Source organism: Hippopotamus amphibius, chromosome 11 (genome assembly GCF_030028045.1).
Source record: "Hippopotamus amphibius kiboko isolate mHipAmp2 chromosome 11, mHipAmp2.hap2, whole genome shotgun sequence".
Classification (NCBI taxonomy): Eukaryota; Metazoa; Chordata; class Mammalia; order Artiodactyla; family Hippopotamidae; genus Hippopotamus; species Hippopotamus amphibius.
The window spans coordinates 74,661,453-74,668,556 of NC_080196.1; the positions used below are offsets into that span (position 1 = coordinate 74,661,453).

Here is a 7,104-nt window from a genome sequence, read left to right on the forward strand (position 1 = left end):
ACTGAAATAAAGACTTATAACTAATATGACATCAAGGAGATAAAAAGTAATCATAAAATCATTCCCCAAATTATAAAAGGGAGAAAAAGACAAATAAGGGTACAAAGAGCAGGTGGGCCAAATAGAAATAAAACAACAAGATGGTAAAGTTAAACCCAATCAAATTAATTGTGATATTGAATGGTCTACAAGAAGCCTACTTTAGATATAAAGACACAAAAAAAGGTTAAAAATGAAAGAATGAAAAAAGATATACTATACTATCACTAATTAAAAGTAAGATATAGTAGCTGTATCAAAAAGTAGATCTCAGAGAAAAGAATATTACCAGAGATAGAGGATCATTTCATAAGGATGGGGGCAATTATCAAGGGGACATAACAATCCTAAATGTTTATATGCCTAACAACAGACTTCAAAACACATGAAGCAAAAACTGATAGAACTGACTAATGGGTATACTGTCTACTTTCCTATCTAACTCAGATATAGCACACACCAATTTTGTCAGGTTATTTCCTCTGGAACTACTCTGTCTTCTTAAAAACCTTACTAAATCTGAAAAATTGTTCTTCACAGGGTGGGATAAATCCCTTTTAAAGATATTCTGACTTTAGTCAGGCAAACCTTCTAGCTTTGCATATTGTTTTTAAACAAGGCATAGCAAGATTCAGTTAAACTCTTACATATTACTATTTAAAAATGTCTGCTGTAAAAATTTTGTATTGCTTTGTGAAAAATTACCACCAATTTATTGGCTTAAAATAGCACACATTTAGGACTTCCTAGGTGGTGCAGTGGTTAAGAATCCACCTGTCAATGCAAGGGACATGGGTTTGATCCCTGCCCCAGGAAGATACCACATGCTGTGGAGCAACTAAGCCTGTGCACCACAACTATTGAGCCAGTGCTCTAGAGCCTGGGAGCACAACTGTTGAGCCTGTGTGCCACAACTACTGAAGCCCAGGTGCCTAGAGCCTGTGCTCTGCAACAAGAGAGGCCACCACAATGAGGAGCCTGCGCACCACAACGAAGAGTAGCCTCCACTCACCACAACTAGAGAAAGCCTGTGTGCAGTAACAAAGACCCAACACAGCCAATAAAATAAATAAATAAATAAATAAGTAAATTTATTAAAAAGCACACGTTTATTATCTCACAATTTCTGTGGTTAGGAGTGTGGGCATGGCTTAGCTAGGTCTTTTGCTTAGGGTCTCACCAAGCTGTAATAAAGGTGTTAATTGGGCTGCATTTTTTTTTGTTTGTTTTGGGGCCACTCCACTTGTGGGATCTTTGTTCCCTGACCAGGGATTGAACCTGGGCCCTTGGCAGTGAAATTGCCAAGTCCTAACCACTGGACCACCAGGGAATTTCCTAGGCTGCATTCTTATCTGGAGGCTTGACTGGGGAAGAATCTTCTAATCTCACTCAAATTGTTGTCTGGATTGAGGGCCCTGGCTTCTTACATACTGTCAGTTGAAAGCTGCCCTCAGCTCATAACGGCTGCCTGCAGATCCTTGAGGCATCTCACAGTTCCTTGCCATGTGGGCTTTCCCAGCATAGCTGTTTAATTCATAAAGCCAGTAAGGAGAGCTTCTAGAATGAGTCTGCTGGTAAGACGGAGTGGTATATAGCATAATGTAATTACAGAAGTAACAGGACCTCCCATTATCTTTGTCATATTCCATTAGTTAGAAACCCACACTCAAGGGGAGGAGATTAGACAAAGTGTAAACACTAGGAGAGGGGGTCATGTGGAGCCAGTTCACAGTCAGCCTGCATGTATGCTTAAAGGACTTCAGGTAGCAATAGACTGTTCAAAACAAAATTGAAGCAGTAATAAAATAACAATAAATACACATGAAGTAAATAGAAAGACAGTCAATAAAACATCAGTTGATTTGGTTCAGCTCAGTTGGGGTTTAGGAAAATAATGCGATTTGCCTGATTTAGGATTTTTTAAAAAAACTTTTTAATTGGAAAAATTTACACAGATACAAGTAAACAATTGTATTAGGGTTTATAGTTTAATTCTTTTAGGTTTTGGAAAATTTATTTTATGAATTAGAAAAAGTTCAAGATTATTGCTATAAAAGTGTCACTATCATTTATTTGCATTCTTGTATGGTGTTTTTTTTTTTTTTGAAAAGAGAGAAAATTATGTTACCAGAAATTGCACTAGAGTCATGGCTCATTATTCCACCTGTGCTAAAACCTATTGTGAATAGTCATTTTAATTTACTTTAAAAAGTTTTTATTATGGAAAATTTCAAACCTGCAAAAGTTGAGGAAAATATAATGAACCCTCATGTACCCATCATTGAACTTCAGTCATTATGAACATTACTGAAAACATGAACAACTTTATTTCATGCATACTCTCCCCAAGTTCTCCCCACCTCATATCATGTTGAAGTCAATCTTAGGCATTATATAATTTCATTCACAATTACTGCAGTATGTATCTCTAATACTGCAGTATGTATCTCTAAAATATACTTATTATTACACTTAACAATTAACAGAAATTCATCAATATCATCAAATATAAAATTGGTATTTAATTTCTCCAATTTCAAAAAAAAAACAACAATTGCTTTGAGTTAGATTTCAAATGAGGCCCACACATTGTGCTTAGTTGGTATAGCTCTTAAATCTGTAGATTATTTACTCTTTCTTATTTGTTATGTTTTGGTTTAATCCTTCAAAATAATTTCTATCTTGAAGGTGGTTAGAGACCTTGGAAAATTACTTAATCTATTTCCTCACTTTTACATCAAGCAAGATCACACCTAACTATCTTAGACAGTGAGGTGTTGTGTGAGAAAGTTTCCATGTTGACAAAATCAGCTCTCTTAGGGTCTCTTTTACACTGAAATATCGGAGGCTATGGAGACACTTTGCAGAAAAAAATCTATGTAAATGGATTTAATGTGCACAATAGATTGAACTGCTGGAAAGAGCTCTTACATCTTTCAACTCCATTAACTAGGGTTCACTTTTGCTACTAACCTGACAAGAGGTTTTCTTTGTTAGGTACAAGAGGTTACTATGAAAGTACAAAGAACTCTTCTCAATGGAAGAATTTGTCTGAGGATGATGTGTCTCTTCTGTGGGTCTCTGAAATTCTTACCTTAGACAGAAATTCAGTTAAATAGTGTTTATATGCTGCTTTATATTATCAAAGAGTAATTGGTGTTTTCCTTAGAATCCTGGCCAAATTTCAACTCTGATAAATACATTCTACTTCCCAAAATTTCCCCTGCAATTTCAAATGGATTCCATATCCTTAATTACCTGTCCCAACTTGTTGCTTGGTGTTGAAGTTCACCTCTTGAGCAGCTGCTGCTTTTGGCCTCAGAGGCTTGTACCTTTGGGGATTCAAAGAAGGGATCCTGGTAAACTTGGTAAACAAGTACATGTATATGAGAGTATGGATAACTACAGTGGTTTTAGAACTTAAAGTTATCATCTAATAAGAAAAAATTGGAAACTGAGAGAGAGAGAGAGAGAGAGAGAGTCATTCCAGAACTGTGAAGCCTTTCACTTGCTCAGTAAACTTTTATTAAGAAGTTTGTATGTGTGAGGCATTGTTCTAGATATTGTGGGAGATACAAAGATGAAGTAGGTAATAGTTCTTGCCTTAAAGGAACATACAGTCTAATAGAATGGATGTTTTCATAATATTAGGCAATGCTAATTACTCTTTTTAGAAAGTCTTCCTTATAGTGGATAAAAACTTGAGCAAGTTTCATACCTCTTTAATCCAAGGTTTTCTCAGCTGTAAAATGGAGATAAATATGGAGATAAATATGTACCTCGGAGTGTTTTGTGAAAATTTTATGATGTAAAGCATTTAAGGTATTGCCCAGCACATAGTAAATGCTCAAGGAACATTAGTTTTTGCAGATTTCTAAATGTGCCGCTTGGGTCAGCTGCCATGGAAATGTTAATGCCACTGAAGTATTGGGTAGTTCATATGAGTTCAGATATCTTGACTCTCTAGGTAACAGAACTGTGGGTGGACAACTCACTCATCCCATAAACACCAAGATTACAGGAGAATTCCACACCCAAGTGCCTAGCAGGCTCTAAATCTTTCATTTACTGGTTCTATGATAAAGTTCATAAAGGGAGGAAAAGGAATTGGGATCTTCCTATTCTCACTCCATTACCTAACTTAAACTCCTAAGTGGTGTTAGGGACCAGGATTTGGAAATTCAGACCTTTAAAGCTGTTACAACAGGAGAAAATAAAAACTTTACTGTTTGACATTGGCACATATTCCAAAGTCCCTCCCTGTTTAACAAGCTTTAAGCTTTCGTATGAGACATAAGACACTCAAGGGAAAAAGTATTGCCACGAGGCTAATGATGACAACAACTGCCAGCGCACCTTCCATCAAAAGCAAGTGAAGACTTGAAACAAATCTGAGCTCCGGTTTGGTTTAGAAGCATCACTGTGACATGCCTGTGCCGGCAGAGGCTCAGAATGCATTCCTTAACACTAGAACTTTAAGATGTATTGGGTGCCAGAAGCCTAATGGTAATAAGAGAGCAATTGTGAGGCTTCGTTCAGATGGTGATCTTTCACTGTGGGCGTGCTGGCTCTGAAAGTTTGGTGCAGGGAGCCACAAAAAAAAAGAATGGGCCAATTCCTTTCCTTCATCAAGGGTTATAGTCCGGCGAATCCATTCTTTTATACCTTTATCCTTCAGATGCTTATTGAATGCCCATTATATTCAAAGGCACTGTGTTGGTGATTAATGCAAGGGAAGTAGTATATTTAGGACTGGCAGTAAATTATAAACTTCGTATTCTATTCTTTGTGCAATTTGGAGAATATCCACTGGAATACTTTAAATTGAATCAAACAACAGATCTACATCGTATGACTACACAGTAATGAACTTGATTCTTTTATATTGAGAATTTATAATTATAGAACACCATTCTAGGCTCTGAGGAAATCCTAAACATAAAATGATTGGACTCTAATAACTAGGTTGGTGTGCGAGCAGATGTCTTCACCAGCTCTACAAAGAGGAATCTGTGTATTTTCTTTTCTTGGGAATTGCTCTGTTTATAAACAGATAGTCCCTTTACTAAGTCTTACCTCCTACCTGTGTATCAGGTAGCTAGCTCACTCTAAAAACCCTAAATTGGTAAGTTGTGATCTCAACCTTCATAGTTATTTGTGGGCTTTCCATATACATTCTTGCTGTGATCACTTTCCTACCTTCAATTTGAGTGACTGTTGGAAGTCTATCTTCCATTTTTCAGCATTTTTAAAAAACATTATAGTTCTGTAAATATCTCTGGAATAAACAGTATATTTAGTGTCCCCATTTCAAAATATATTTGTCTTTCACAGGTGGAGTGAGAAGGAGCCTTGGGAAAAGTTTGTACGATTTTTTTTTAAACTTTTCACTTTATACTGGAGTATAGTTAATTAACAATGTTGTGTTAGCTTTAGGTGTACAGCTAGTTGAGAGAAGTAGCATAGTGATTCAGTTATACATATACATGTATCTATTCTCTTTTAAATTCTTTTCCCATTTAGGTTATTACATAATATTGAGCAGAGTTCCCTGTGCTATACAGCAGGTCTGTGTTGGTTATCCATTTTAAATATAGCAATGTGTACATATATACAGTGGAATATTACCCAGCCATTAAAAAGAATGAAATAATGCTATTTGCAGCAACATGGATGAACCTTGAGACTGTCATACTAAGTGAAGTAAGTCAGACAGAGAAAGACAAATATTGTATGATATCGCTTATATGCGGAATCTAAAAAAAAAGATACCAATGAACTTACAAACAAAACAGAAACAGACTCACAGACTTAGAGAAGGAACTTATGGTTATCGGGGGAAGGGTGGGGAGGAGGGATAATTAGGACATTTGGGATTGACATGTACAAATTCTTTTTAAAATTTGTGCTATCCATCAAAGTTTAACTAAGGAATGCTGTATTTAGTAAAAATGTGCTGCATTTCTAACTTCCAAAATTATATAAGCAGAGGTTTTTTATTAAACTATCATCATCAGATTAATATGCTAAGACAGAGTCATAAATTTTGTTCTATCATAACCACTTGGAAAATTAGTTACATTCATTTGCAACCACTCTTTTTCTACCACATATTCTTTTTCTTTTTTTAGAGTTGCGAGTTGAGTTTATTTGGAGCAAAATGAGGACTGCAGCCTGGGAGACAGCATCCCAGATAGCCCTGAGAAACTGTTCCAAAGAGGCAGGGGAGAAGATAGTATATATGTATTCTTGGTAAGGGAGGCGTACATGCAATCAAACACATTTTTGGTAAGGGGTTTCTGCTAGTCACGAGGAGCAGACATCACCATATAGGAATTTAGTGCTTTTCCATATATGAGGAGATGCAAGGGTGGGGCTCATAAAATCAACTCCTGAAAACATCTAACTATCTAAAGACCTGTTCTGCCCATCCTCCAAATCACAGAGTGCCTCATTCCTGGTCTCCACCCTGAATTCCACTCAGGGGATGTCTACCACATATTCTTAAGGCAGTAGGTAAATTTCATTCAACCTCTTCTCATTTCTAGCCAATTTCATTGTGCCTTGAGATATACAAGATCTACTTCTATCAGCTCTTTTAGTGTGGTCTGTCTTCATGTGACTTCTTTAATGTCCAGGATTATAATCCATATTCCTTTGGCAGTTCCATTTGCCAGGCATTATACTTAGCCCAATAACATACATCAACAAAGATGAGATTTCTGCTCTCAAAGAGTTAGCACTCTGTATGACTATATAAGACATATGCCTTTTGGGAGAAGTAGTTCCTGCCTATGCTTCTTTCATGAAATTTTCATTTTTTGAAAGACTATGGAGGTCTTAAGATTTAATAAGCATTAAGTAGCATTGAAAAACTAGGCACATACAAAAGGAAATCTCTTTCAATGATTCAGCATTATGAAGTGTTTAAAAATATTAGGTGGTGGCACAAAATTCTTTTTAAAAATAGTTATTTATTTGTGTCACTGGCCATTGAATTGACTAGTCTTTGGTATGTTGGGACTTTTTGTGTTGTTGTTAGTTGCTTTAAATGGCACAATTAAA

General features: G+C 36.2%; 1 non-coding gene across 1 annotated transcript; it reads right to left on the bottom strand.

The window, feature by feature from the left end:
* Positions 1–1,296: 1,296 nt before the first annotated feature.
* Positions 1,297–1,369, bottom strand: TRNAE-UUC (transfer RNA glutamic acid (anticodon UUC)). Its single transcript has one exon. It is a non-coding gene; the product is annotated as a tRNA-Glu (tRNA).
* Positions 1,370–7,104: the final 5,735 nt, after the last annotated feature.